The 14,499-nt window shown below is 45.8% G+C and overlaps 1 long non-coding RNA gene across 5 annotated transcripts in view; it reads right to left on the reverse strand.

The window, feature by feature from the left end:
* Nucleotides 1–9,515, reverse strand: part of LOC149123540 (uncharacterized) — a 106,960-nt gene extending 97,445 nt beyond the window's left edge. For 2 of the 5 annotated variants that reach the window (XR_016216178.1, XR_016216177.1), the window contains exons 1-2: nt 9,294–9,513; nt 8,260–8,454 (exon numbers count right to left, since the gene is read on the reverse strand). This is a non-coding gene — a long non-coding RNA (uncharacterized LOC149123540). Of the gene's footprint in view, nt 1–8,259; nt 8,455–8,534; nt 8,710–9,293 lie in introns of those variants that run through there. The other 3 variants (XR_016216179.1, XR_016216175.1, XR_016216176.1) reach the window with 3 other exon arrangements.
* Nucleotides 9,516–14,499: the final 4,984 nt, after the last annotated feature.

Raw genomic sequence — 14,499 nt, forward strand, 5'->3', positions numbered from 1 at the left:
CAGATGACATGATTCTACATATAGGAGATCCAAAAGACACCACCAAGAGACTATTGGAACTCATAGAAGAGTTTGGTAAAGTAGCAGTATATAAAAAACAATAGACACAAATCAACAGCCTTTGTATACACAAATAATACCAGAGCTGAGAAAGAATTTCTAAGATCAATCCTACTCACAATAGCTACAAAAAAAATCAAATACCTTGGAATAAATTTAACCAAGGATGTCAATGATCTCTAGGATGAGAATTACAAAACATTTTAAAAAGAAATAGAAGATTTTAAAAAATGGAAAAATATTCCATGTTCATGGATTGGAAGAATCAATATCATCAAAATGTCCATTCTTCTGAAAGCAATGTACAGATTCAATGTAATACCAATCAAAATACCAAAGACATTCTTCTTCTCAGATATAGAAAAAATGATGCTGCAATTCATATTGAAACACAGGTACCTTGAATAGCTAAGGCAATCTTATACAACAAAAACAAAGCCAGAGGCATCAAAATACCTGATTTCAAAACAGCCTGGTACTGGTACAAAAACAGATGGATAGACAAATGGAACAGAACAGAAACACCAGAAATCAATCCATGTATCCACAACCAACTTATTTATGACCAAGGAGGTAAAATCAATCCCTGGAGCAAGGACAGTCTCTTCAACAAATGGTGCTGGGAAAACTGGATTTCCACATGCAGAAGTATGAAGTAGGACACCTACATTACTCCTTATGCAAAAGTCTATTCAAAATGGATTAAAGACTTAAATCTACAACCTGATATTATCAAATTATTGGAGAATATTGGGGAAACCCTGCAAGACATTAGCACAGGTGAAGAGTTCTTGGAAAAAATCCCAGAGGCACAGGCAATCAAAGCCAAAATTAGCAAATGGGATTACATAAAATTGAGAGGCTTCTGTACTGCAAAAGAAACACTCAGGAAAGTGAAGAGGCAATCAACAGATTGGGAGAAATTATTTGCAAACTATGCAATTGATAAAGGATTAATAACCAGAATATATAAAGAAATCAAGAAACTCTACAACAACAAAACAAACCCAGTTAAGACATGGGCAAAAGACTTAAACAGACATTTTTCAAAAGAGGAAATCCAAATGGCCAACTGACACATGAAAAAATGTTCGGGATCACTGGCCACCAGGGAAATGCAAATCAAAACCACAATGAGATCTCACCTCACCCCTGTTAGAATGGCTTCTATACAGAAATCAACAAACAACAAATGCTGGTGAGAATGTGGGGAAAAAAGTATCCTTATCCACTGTTGATTGGAATGTAAACTGGTAAAACCACTATGGTAGACAGTTTAGAGATACCTCAGAAATCTAAATATAGAACGACAAAATGACCCATCCATCCCATTCCTGGGAATTTACCTAAGTAAAATGAAATCAGCAAAGAAAAGAGTTATCTGCACCCCTATGTCTATTACAGCTCAATTCACAATAGCTAAGACATCAACCTAAACGCCAGTCAACTGAAGACTGGATAAAGAAATTATGGGATATGTACTCTGTGGAATACTATATAGCAGTAAAGAAAAAAGTGAAATGCAGTCATTTGCAACAGAATAGATGAATCTGGAAAACATTAGTGAAACAAGCCAATCCCAAAGGGACAAATACCATATGTTCTCCCTGATCTGTGATAACTAACAGGGCACCGAAAAGGCAATCTGTAGAATTTAAATTGACACTTTGAGAAGCAGTGACTTGAACAGCCCTTGTGTGGACTGTTGAGGAAGTTTTTTTTTCTTATTGGAGAACGGGACTGGGAATGGGAATGGGAATGGGAATGGGAATGGGAAAGGGAGGAGGATACAGGGTGGGAGTGGGTGTGATGGGGAGAATCACTATATTCCTAAAGTTGTACTTGTGAACTCTATACTCATTAAATAAATGGTTTCTTTGGGGGAGGGGGGGGAGAATCAGCCCGTAAGGCATTCTGGTCTGGCTGAAAAGCCCATAAGAGTATTTCAGGCATGGAAAGCCCATAAGAGTATTTCAGGCATGGAAAGCCAAGACATTGTGGCAAAAAGATGTCTGTCCTTCATGGAGGATCCCTGTAAGAGAGACCCCAGTGGAAAGAAGGAGGATGTACTTTTCTCTGAGGGGAGGAGAGAACTTCCACTTTGCTCATGGCCTTGTCCAAACACGGACAGAGACTGTGGACTTCAAAAGGCTTCCATAGCCTAGGCAGCTCATGTCAAGAGCCTTGGGTGATCACTGACTTCATCCATAAGAGTGCTAATTGTGAAATTATCAACAGGAGTCACCGCGCACTTACTTCCTATGCAGGACTTCTGTCCTCAATGAGTGGTTTTATGAGAATTAACTGTAAAACTTGTTCCCCATTTCTGTGTGTGTGTGAGCATGCAAATTGTTGAAATCTTTACTTAGTATAGAGTTGGTCTTCTGTGTATAAAATTAATTGAAAATATATGGTTCATCTCTTCCCCTGGCAAACTGGTGTTGAAATCTGATTGCCATTGTGATGGTGTTAGGCAGTTGAGTCTTTAAGAGGTGACTGGTTCATGTAGGTTCTGTGCCCCGACATGAGAGAGTCCACTCATGAGTCAATAGCTTATCTCAAGAGTGGCTTCTTTATAAAAGTGAGCTCTCTCTGACTAACCTGTTCTGTCTTACGTGATGCCCTCCATCCTGTGAGGATGCAGCACGGGGGCCCTCACCAGAAGCTGAGCCGGTGACATCACCACACTCTTTGGCTCCCCATCCTCCAGAACTCTGAGCTAAATAAACTTTTTCCTTTTTTTTTATCTTATTTGAAAGGCAGAGTTACAGACAGGAAGAGGCAGAGAAAGGCAGAGAAAGGCAGAGAGAGGCAGAGAGAGAGAGAGAGAGAGAGAGAGGGGCCTTCCATCCCCCAATCTACTCCCTAGATGGCCACAACAGCCAGAGCTGCATCAATCCGAAGCCAGGAGCCAGGAGCTTCTTCCAGGTCTCCCCCACAGGTGCAGGGGCCTAAGGACTTGGGCCATCTTCTACTGCTTTCCCAGGCCATAGCAGAGAGCTGGATAGGAAGTGGAGCAGCCAGGACTCAAACAGGCGCCCATATGGGATGCCACCGCTTCAGGTGGCAGCTTTACCTGCTATACCTCAGTGCCAGCTCTGCTCTTTACTTTCTCAATTATTGGGTCTCAGATATTTTGTTTTAGCAACAACAAAAAAAGAAAAGCAGGCTAAGATACAGTGAATAGCTGAAAGTACGTTGGCTCACAGGAGCTCTTATAAAGCATCACATTACTGTACCTGAGAAAAGTATTACTGGGGCCAGTGTTGTAGGATAGAGGGTGTTAAGTCACCATCTTCAACACCAGCATCCCTATAGGCACCCAGCTGTTCCACTTCAGATCTAGTTCTCTGCTAATGGCCTGGAAAAGCAGTGGAGGATGGCCCAAGTACACAAGAGACCCGAAGTTCCTGGTTTCAGGTTGGCCCAGCCCTGGCTGTTGTGGCCATTTGGGGAGTGAACCAGTGGATGGAAGAACTCTCTATCCCTCACTCTATGTAACTTTACCTTTCAAATAAATAAATAAATCTTTAAAAAGAAAAGTATTACCTACTACATAGGTAATGACTAAACACTTGTAAAATTCCCTGTTGCTATCACGTAATAAATAGACTCAGAATTCCAGCCTTTATTTTATCATTTCTCCTGTAACATATATATATGTGTATATATATCTATATATTATCTCAATTTAAACTTTTCATTTTGAACTAATCTTAAACTTGCATAAAAATCACCAAATAATACAAAAATTTCCTTATATCCCCCACTCTTCTTCCTTTAATGGAACATCTTCCATAACCATAGTATAGCTATCAAAGACAGGAAGTTAACATGGATGCAATATTATTCACTAAAAAGCAGACATCATTCCAACTTCAGCAATTTTTCTACTAATGGCCTTTTTCTGATCCAATACCCAATCCCGGATCCCCTGGTGCATTTGTGACGTCTCCTCAGTGTTTCCTGTTTTCCCAGAGCTCCGTGCTTTCAAAGAGTACCGGTCAGTTATTGCGTCAGAATATCCCTCAACCTAGGTTTCTCCGATGTTTTCTCACGATTAGCACAAGCTCACGGCTGTTGGGCCAGCACACTAGAGAAATGATGTTGCACCCATATTAGCTCATTGTCTCAATATTCAAGAGGAAGATTCTGAGGCTTCTAGGAGGCCACACAGCCAGGGAGTGACAGGACCTGAACAAGAACACGAGAGCACGCACGCCTGTGACTGTCACTCGCTGCCTCTGCACGGGAACAGGGTGGGAAAACATTTGAAATGGGATTTCATGTAAGTCAGTGTGGGAGGCTTTGGGATGCCAAACAGAAGTGTTAGCATTCTATATACTATAGAGACCAGGTAGTTACCAAAAGAGTTGGAGCAAAGTGAAAGATGTCAAAAGTGATGCTGTAGGCGATAAACTGAACCACAGTACAAAGAAGTGGGATTGGAAAGGGAGGGGCAAGCATCAAGGGATTCAGTAAGACTCTAAAACAGGCCACGCACGAGGTCACACAACCCATCAGCTCCCTCCACTGCGGCCCCAGGAGCCGACACACCTGAACAATTACCGAGCTTTTTAAATACGTGGATACTTGCGGGACCGGTGATGTGGCGTGGCAAGTAAAGCCGCCCGCAGTGCCGGCATCCCATGTGGGCGCTGGTTCTAGTCTGCTCCACTTCCAATGCAGCTCTCTGGCCCAAGTCCTTGGGCTCCTGCGCCCACATGGAAGACCTGGAAGAGGCTCCTGGCTCCTGGCTTCGGATTGATGCAACTCCAGCCGTTGCGGCCAATTGGGGAGTGAACCAGCGGATGGATGACCTCTCTCTCTCTCTCTCTCTCTCTCTCTCTCTCTCTCTGCCTCTCCTCTCTGTGTAACTCTGACTTTCAAATAAATAAATATGTGGATACTCAAGTCACAAAAGATACTCCTGGTGGGCCGGCGCCGCGGCTCACTAGGCTAATCCTCCGCCTAGCGGCGCCGGCACACCGGGTTCTAGTCCCGGTCGGGGCACCGGATTCTGTCCCGGTTGCCCCTCTTCCAGGCCAGCCCTCTGCTGTGGCCAGGGAGTGCAGTGGAGGATGGCCCAGGTGCTTGGGCCCTGCACCCCATGGGAGACCAGGAAAAGCACCTGGCTCCTGGCTCCTGCCATCGGATCAGCGCGGTGCGCCGGCCGCAGCGCGCTGGCCGCGGCGGCCATTGGAGGGTGAACCAACGGCAAAGGAAGACCTTTCTCTCTGTCTCTCTCTCTCACTGTCCACTCTGCCTGTCTAAAAAAAAAAAAAAAAAAAAAAAAAAAAAAAGATACTCCTGGTGAACCAGAAACTTTTGAGTGTGGGGCCACAGGTTTACGTTTTAAATATTCTCTCCAGGTGATTCTTCACACATCAACTCAAACACAGCCATCGCTCTGTACGCACAAGGGGCTGGTTCCAGGTTACCCCGCTGCCCAGTACCAGAATCTGAGAATGGTCCAGTCCCTTGTAAAATGGCATAGTATTTGCATATCACCTAGGTACATCCTCCTGTTACATCATCTCTAGATAACTTAGAATGCCTAATACAATGTAACACTAGGCCAGTCTTCATAATACTGTATTGTTCAGGGAATAATGACAAAAGAGAAAGCCTGCTCATGTTCAGTGCAGATACAAGTTTTTTCAAGTATTGTTCGATCTGAGTTTGATTCAAACTCAGGATGCAGAACCTGTTGATACACAGGGCTGGCCATCATGACAAACAAAACAAAACAAAACAACAGATGATCAGGTGAGTCAGGGTCTCCTTTAAAGGGCCAGACAGTAAATATTTCAGACTTTGCAATCTCTACCCCCAGGGTCAGTTATATACTTTGTAGGGCCCAAGTTCCCTTACTCAATAACTCTTTATAATTTGAAGGTGGTTAAAGCAGAGCATTAAGCAAAGCACAGGATCCTTCTTTTCAAAAAAGGAAGGAAGGAAGGAAGGAAGGAAGGAAGGAAGGAAGGAAGGAAGGAAGGAAGGAAGGAAGGAAGGAGATTGATTTATTTATTTGAAAGGCAGAGGAACAGAGAGGGAGAGACAGGTTTTTCCGTCTGGTAGTTCAGATGGCCCAGATGACCATAATAGCTAGAGCAGGGCCAGGCCAAAGCCAGGAGCTAAGAATTCCATCTGGGACTAGGACCAGCACTCCAACACAGGATGATGGCGTTGCAAGCCCGAGGGCAGGGTCGGGGGAGGACTTAATACACTGCGCCACAAGGCCAGCCCCTCACAGCAGATTCTAAGTTTGTGTCCCAGTCCACTGTCCAGGCAGCACATCAGCAAGGCTAATGAGCACCATGTGTGGCAACTGTTCCATTCTGCCACTGTAGCACAGAAGCAGCCATACACAGGCAAACCAATGAGCAGAGAGCACAGTATTTGACCCAGGGCTGTTACCTACCCATGCCTAAGACACACTATCTTTTAGTGCACAGCCACATTCACTAATATTCATCAAACTAATAAGAAGCTAATAAGAAAATAGAAAAATGAAATGAAATTGTACATTAGCTGAAGAAACACAAATTCATACTGGGATTAATTTATCTAGGTAAATCTTCAAGTAAATTTACTTGTACTAAATACTTTTTTTAAAAAAAATTTTTTTTGTTTTATTTGAAAGCAGAGTGAGAGAGAGAGAGAGAGAGATCAATCTTCCATCTTCAAGTTCACTCCTCAAATGCCCACCATAGCCAGGGCTGGGCCAGGCTGTAGCCAGGAGCCCAAAACTCCATCTGGGTCTCCCACATAGGTGGCAGGACCCTTGTACTTGCAGGACCCTTGTACCTGAGCCATCGTCTGTTGCTTCCCAGGATTCACATTAGCAGGAAGTTGAATCAGAAGCAGATATGGGCACTCTGATATGAGATACAGGAATCCCAATCAGTGGTTTAACATGTGCCTCTGTACTGACATTCTTACTTAAGGCAAGAGAATGAACAGGTCCATTCTCTTAAACAAGCATCTTGTGTTGGAGAAAGAAGCAGGGGTGTAGACAGCAAAAGGACACGCTGTGGCTCAAGTCGCCTCTGATGCAAACCTGGTTCTGGTTTTGCTACCATCTGTGCATCCTCAGTCGGATCAAATTTACTTCAAAGAAATCTATAATCTCTTAAACTCTACAAGATTATCCAAAAAATAAAGACACTTTTTGTGTTTGAGGCAGAAATCAGATTATAGTAATATGGACTTTTCTGAGAAAGCTAAAAACGATTTAGATTTCAAATGAAACTAGAAAAAAAAGAAATAGCAACTTCCAACCAGCAGTGTGTAATCAACGTTTTCCCTGATGTAACATTCCAGCTGTAGCACTGTGTGTTCTACTGTGTCTGGCATTGTATTACTGTCTCCTCCAGTGAGGCATTTTAAGCCTTAGCCTCATTCTCCACTAATAAAATTAAACCGATTTAAAAACAAAACCACGGTGTAGGGGTTTGGTGCAGCAGTTAATCTGCTAATTGGTTCACCCACGTGCCATCTCTCAGTGCCTGGGTTGCAGTACCAGCTCCACTCCTGATTCCAGTTTCCTGCTAATGCGCCCTCTGGGAGGCAGCAGGTGATGACTCAAGTTCTTGCGTCCCCGCCACCCATATGGGAGACCAGGATTGAGTTCCCAGCTCCTAGCTTGGCCCTCGATGCAGGTATCTGAAGAGTGAATTGGCAAATGGGAGTTCTCTCTACCTGTATTATCTTTCAAATAAAATACATAAAAATTTTAAAACAAAACCAAGCCAAGATGGTATAAATGTAATTGCATTAATAGAAAACTAGCTCAGACACACAGTAGGCACTCCAAAACTATTTGCTCTTCTCTCTTTGAAGATAAAACCACACAAAGCCAATAATTTATTTGAAAGAAAAAAAAAAGACAATAGTTCATCAGAGGAGACCCCACCAAAAAAAAATGTTTCCTGGCATTTTTTCCAGCCTTAATTGTTCTGGTGCCCATGGCCATGACTGTCTCAGAGAAACATATGCTTCACAGCTGCAAATGCAAACCTGATTACCTCTAAACTAATAACATGTAAGAGGCAACACTTGGAGCATGGAGAGAGGCCCAGCATAATGCAATCCCCCTTCCATTTGTAACTGTTTATTTTATTCTGAGTATCGTTAAATAATCCTAATAAAAGTCCCTGAAGAGGAGGGAAGCACAACAAAGGCAATAAAACTCACCCCTGCCAACTTCTTTGTTCCTGTCCAGCCACTTGGGGTAATCGTCATCCGGGCCAAGCTATTTTCCTTTTTTGATCCTCTGGCTCCCAGGACATGGAATCTCTCAGCAGCTAAAGGAGTCACAAAGGAGACGCTGGGAGCACCTTTCAACAGTCAAGGAGCTGGCATTTCCAGTCTACACACCTCCCAGCAGCCCTGGGAAGTTAGAGAAGAAAAGTCACAGCTGGGGAATTTCTGCCGCAGGGTCAGTTTTTAAGAGCAAAACAAGCGCCTACAATGGAGGGCCTGGGGAGTAGGGCATCTTTCTCTCTGGAGGCAGCACTTTTTCAACAAGCACCAAAAGGACTAAGGAGAAACAGGGTCTGAGCGAGGTCTGGCTTGGCCTGAACAAGGACTAACACCTGATTTCTGAAGAAAGCACTATAAGTAAACTGGTTCGGCAGAGTTTTATTAAGCTCAGGTCTAAGTAATTTTGTCAACAACCATCTAGCTAAGTTTTGTCGAGCTCCGGTTCAAGTCATCCTGTAGGTTTTAGTGCTGTCCCTCTCACTGTGCAAGAACCTTCAAGGGAGTCAAAAATTGATAAAATATTGAGAGTGGGAGTGCAGGTGGGAGGGAGGGTAGGGTGGGAAGAAATGCTATGTTCCTAAATTTGTATATATGAAATGCGTGAAAGTTGTATTCCTTAAATAAAATTTAAAAAAATAAACTTCATTTAAATTAAAAAAAAAAACAAACATATTGAGGCTCCATGCTTGACTTAGAAGATTTGACCTGGGGACTGAGGAGGAAAGACATCATTTATGAAGCCATGGATTTGCCATGGGTGCAGTGCTCACTGCTTTGGTGATTCGGTGAAGACTCTAAATGCCAAGAGAGCAGAGAGGAGAGGAGGCGGCACAGGATGGCTCTAAGCAAACTGCTGGAGCTCTCTGAATTCAGATTCCTCGTGCTTAACAAGGACACAATAATGCCGACCTCAGGGGCAGAGGTCTGCCTGGCCGCTGAGATGCCCACCTCCCACACCAGAGTACCTTGTCCAGCACCCGGCTCCAGCTCCTGATCTGGAGAGCCTGAGAGGCAGCAGCGATGCCTCCAGTGAGTGGGTTCCTGCCGCCCTGTGCGAGAGCTGCAGTCCTGTCTCCCAGCCTGCACTCAGCCCAGCCTCAGCTGGTGCAGGCATACGAGGACTGAGCCGCGAATGAGGGGGCCTCTCTCTCCCTCCCCCTGCTCCTTCCCCTCCACATCTCCCTCGTCCCAGTACTGTCCCCTTTTCTCTCCTCCTTATTTCTCTAATAAAGGTTTGAAAAATAATCATCACCTCGTAAATTGTTCTGAAGATGAAACAAGATGATAAAAATGCTGGGGCTGGTGCTGTGACATGCTGGGTAAAGCCATCGCTTCCAGTGCCGGCATCCCATATGGGCATCAGTTCAAGTCCCGGCTGCTCCTCTTCCAATCCAGCTCTCTGCTGTGGCCTGGGAAAGCAGTAGAAGATGGCCCAAGTCCTTAGGACCCTGTACCCATGTGGGAGACCCGGAAGAAGCTCCTGGCTCTGGATTGGCGCAGCTCCGGCCTTTGTGGCCAATTGGGGAAGAACCAGCAGATGGAAGACCTCTCTCTCTCTCTCTCTCTCTCTCTCTATATATATATATATACACACACACACACTTATGTATATACATGAATCTCTATATATACATATGAAGCTCTCTTTCTATATATATATACACACACATATGAAGCACTCTCTCTCTCTCTCTGCCTCTCCTCTCTGTGTAACTCTGACTTTCAAATAAATAAATAAATCTTTTAAAAAAATTGCCTAGCACACAGGAAGCTCATGAATATTACCTAAATCTGACTCTGAAGCAAATGTATGAAGAGTGTGAAAGAGAAGAAACTGCAAATGTGTTCACAGCACTTTTTTTAAGGAGTACAAATTTCATATGTACAACTTTAGGAATATAGTTACTCTTCCCACCACACCCACCCTCCCGCCCATCCTCCTCCTCCCTCTCCTCTTCCCAATACCATTCTCCATTAAGATTCATTTTCAATTAACTTTGTACACAGAGGCCAACTCTATACTAAGTAAAGATTTCAACAATTTGCACATACATACACACACACAAAAAAAAAAAAAAAACTGAGAACAAGTATCACAGTTAACTCTCATAATACAACTCATTGAGGACAGAGGTCCTGCATGGGGAGTTAGTGCACAGTGAGGCTTCTGTAGCTTCAAGAGCCTTGGGTGATCACTGATGTCATACATAAGAGTGTTAATTGTTTTTTTGTTTGTTTTTGTTTTTTGACAGGCAGAGTTGGACAGTGAGAGAGAGAGACAGAAAGGTCTTCCTTTACCATTGGTTCACCCCCCAGTGGCCACTGCGGCCTGCGCACCACACTGATCCGAAGCCAGGAGCCAGGTGCTTCTCCTGGTCTCCCATGCAGGTGCAGGGCCCAAGCACTTGGGCCATCCTCCACTGCACTCCCTGGCCACAGCAGAGAGCTGGCCTGGAAGGGGGCAACCGGGACAGAATCCGGCGCCCGGACCAGGACTAAAACCCGGTGTGCCAGCGCCGCAGGCGGAGGATTAGCCTAGTGAGCCATAGCGCCGGCCAAGAGTGTTAATTGTTAAATTAACAAACAGTACTTTACACTTTGTGTTTCTGTGTGGGTGCAAACTGATGAAATATTTACTTAATATATACTAAATTGATCTTCTGTATATAAAGATAATTGAAAATGAATCTTGATGTGAATGGAATGGGAGAGGGAGAGGGAGATGGGAGGGTTGAGGGTGGGAGGGAAGTTATGGAGGGGGAGGAAGCCATTGTAATCCAAAAGCTGTACTTTGGAAATTTATATTTATTAAATAAAAGTTAAAAAAACTAACATGCTCACAGCACTTTTTTTAATTCTATTTTGACAGGCAGAGTGGACAGTGAGAGAGAGAGAGAGAAAGGTCTTCCTTTGCCATTGGTTCACCCTCCAATGGCCGCCGCGGCACCATGCTGATCCAATGGCAGGAGCCAGGTGCTTCTCCTGGTCTCCCATGGGGTGCAGGGCCCAAGCACTTGGGCCATCCTCCACTGCACTCCCTGGCCACAGCATAGAGCTGGCCTGGAAGAGGGGCAACCGGGACAGAATCCGGCGCCCCAACCAGGGCTAGAACCCGGTATGCCGGTGCCGCAAGGTGGAGGATTAGCCTAGTGAGCCGCGGCGCCGGCCTGTCACAGCACTTTTAATTGGCCATGAGAAGCCTGGGCCCGTAGGAGCAGTGGGTTTGTGGGCTGCGCCCTGAAGCTCCAGGAACAGGCGGGTAGAGCCAGCTGAAGTGGAGAGTAGCTGATCACAAAGGCTGGAGAACTGACTGTTGGTGTTGAGTGGGTAAAGCAGGGGCTGCCAGCTTGTCTCAAACTTCACGGCCTCTTCACCTCCCAGGGCATAAGGAGACCACATTCGCAGACTCCCTTGCTGCAAGGTGTGGCCATGTCGTTGAAAATCAGCCAACAAATCATTGGTAGAAATAACATCTTCTGCTTCACAACCCAGCCCATAAGTACCCCTTAGACAAGGATATTTTTAAAAGTTTATGGGGCCAACGCCGCAGCTCACTAGGCTAATCCTCCACCTGCGGTGCCAGCACACCGGGTTCTAGTCCCGGTCGGGGTGCCAGATTCTGTCCCGGTTGCCCCTCTTCCAGGCCAGCTCTCTACTGTGGCCCGGGAGTGCAATGGAGGATGGCCCAAGTGCTTGGGCCCTGCACCCCATGGGAGACCAGGAGAAGCACCTGGCTCCTGACTTCGGTTCGGTTCAGCACAGTGCGCTGGTCACAGCGCGCTGGCCAAGGTGGCCACTGGGGGGTGAACCAACGGAAAAGGAAGACCTTTCTCTCTCTCTCTCTCTCTCTCTCTCACTGTCCACTCTGCCTGTCCAAAAAAAAAAAGTTTATGGGAGGGACTGGCGCTGGGGCACAGTGGGTTGAGCTACTGTCTACAGTGCCAGTATCCTACATGGGCGCTTTTTTGCGCTGGCTGCTCCACTTCCCACCCAGCTCCATGATAATGTCCTGAGAAAGCAGTAGAAGGTGGCCCAAGTGCTTGGGCCTCTGCACCCACCTGGGAGACCCAGAGGAGGCTCCTGGCTCCTGGCTCCTGGCTTTAGCCTGGCACAGCCCTGACTGTTGTGGCCACTTGAAGGGTGAACAAACTAATGGGAGATCTCTCTTGATAACTCTGCCTCTCAAATTTGATGGAGAGAGGGAGAAACAGCCAGCAAGGTTTTGCATCCACTGGTTTGCTCTCCAAATGGCCAAAACAGCCAGAACTGAGCCAATCTGGATCCAGGAGCCGGGAGCTTCTTCCAGGTCTCCCACATCCATGTAGGGGCCCAAGCACTTCAGCCAATTTCCGCCGCTTTGCAAGGACTTTAGCAAAGAGCTGGATTGGAAGAGGGGCAGCCAGGACATGAACTGGCGAGAAAAAAAAATGGAATGCTGGCACTGCAGGCAGAGGCTTAACCTACTACTCCATAGTGCCGGCCCAAAAAAAATAAATCGTTAAAAAAACGTTTATGGGAGAATAGAACAGAAAATTTATTTGGTGCAAATTTTGAAGTCCATCATAGTTTTTTCTTCACATTCATTAATTTTCATGGACTTTTTTTAAAAGATGTATTTATTCAAATAAATATTCCAAATAAATTTTAAAAACAGCTTTATTGGAACAGCACTAGCTGTGCTCTCATCCTGAGTTGTTTTTTTTTTTTTTTAACATTGATTCATTTATTTGAGAGGCAGTTACAGAGAGGCAGAAGCAGAGAGGTCGGTCTTCCATCTACTGGTTCGCTCTTCAAATGGTCGCAACAGCCAGAGCTGAGCCAATCCGAAGCCAAGAGCCAGGAGCTTCTCCACTTCTGGGTCTCCCACATGGGTGCAGGGGCCCAAGGACTTGGACCATCCTCCACTGTTTTCCCAGGCCATAGCAGAGAGCTGGATCGGAAGTGGAGCAGCTGGGACTCAAACTGGTGCCCATATCCAGTGCCGGCACTGCAGGCGGCAGCGTTACCTGCTACACCACAGCGCTGGCCCCCGACTTATTTAAGTTACAGTATGCCATGTTGCACCTGCAGCAGCCTCACCCCGTGTTTACCACCATCCTGTTGCATCAGGAGGCCATGTCCAGGAGTAAGGGTTTGGCACAGGGGTTAAGACACTGCTTGGGATATCCACATCCGATATCAGAGTGTCTGAGTTTGAATCCATTCCCAGCTCCAGCTCCCTGCCAATGCTCACCCTGGGAGGAAGCAGGCAATGGGTCACATAGTTGCATCCCTGCCACCCCCACGAGAGACCTGGATGTGTCCCGACTCTCAGCTTCGACCCTGGCCATCATGGGCCTCTGGAGATTGAGCTAGTTGGATGGGATATTGCTTTGTGTGTGTGTCTGTCTGTCTGTCTGTCTCAATTTCTTTTTTTTTTTTTTTAAACAGGCAGAGTTACACAGTGAGAGAGAGAGACAGAAAGGTCTTTCTTCCATTCGTTCACCCCGCAAATGGCCGCTATGACCGGCGCGCTGTGCCAATCCGAAGCCAGGAGCCAGGTGCTTCCTCCTGGTCTCCCGTGTGGGTGCAGGGCCCAAGCACTTGGGCCATCCTCCACTGCCTTCCCGGGCCACAGCAGAGAGCTGGACTGGAAGAGGAGCAACCAGGACAGAATCTGGCGCCCCAACCGGGACTAGAATCTGGTGTGCCGGTGCCACAGGCAGAGAATTAGCCTAGTGAGCCGCGGTGCTGGCCAGTCTGTCTCAATTTCAAATAAAGTAAATAAAAATTTAGATGAGGCCACATCAAATGACTGACCTATTCCACCAAGGACTACAATGTTAGCACAATGACAGAATTGCCTAATGACGCCTTGCCCACAGCATGTCCCTGCTGTTGAGCAATGCAGGGCTGTAAATTTCCCTATTTTCTGTTTTAAATAAGATCAGCACCAACAACACAAAAGCACATCGCAGGTGACTCCTTTGTAAGGGTAAATAGAGCCAGTCTAAGACACACCTCATAGGTTTATCTCCTCCCTGGCCTCTTTCTACCTGTACCTCCTCCCCACAGCTATCACTCTCTACCTGTGTTCTAGGTGTGAGTCAGGGTTGTTTTTTTTTTTTCCCAAGATTTACATATTTACTTTAAAGTCAGAGTTACACAGAGAGAGAAGGAGAGGCAGAGAGA

The sequence above is a fragment of the Oryctolagus cuniculus genome, chromosome 11 (assembly GCF_051225735.1).
Source record: "Oryctolagus cuniculus isolate XC-2025 breed Fujian yellow rabbit chromosome 11, ASM5122573v1, whole genome shotgun sequence".
Lineage (NCBI taxonomy): Eukaryota > Metazoa > Chordata > Mammalia > Lagomorpha > Leporidae > Oryctolagus > Oryctolagus cuniculus.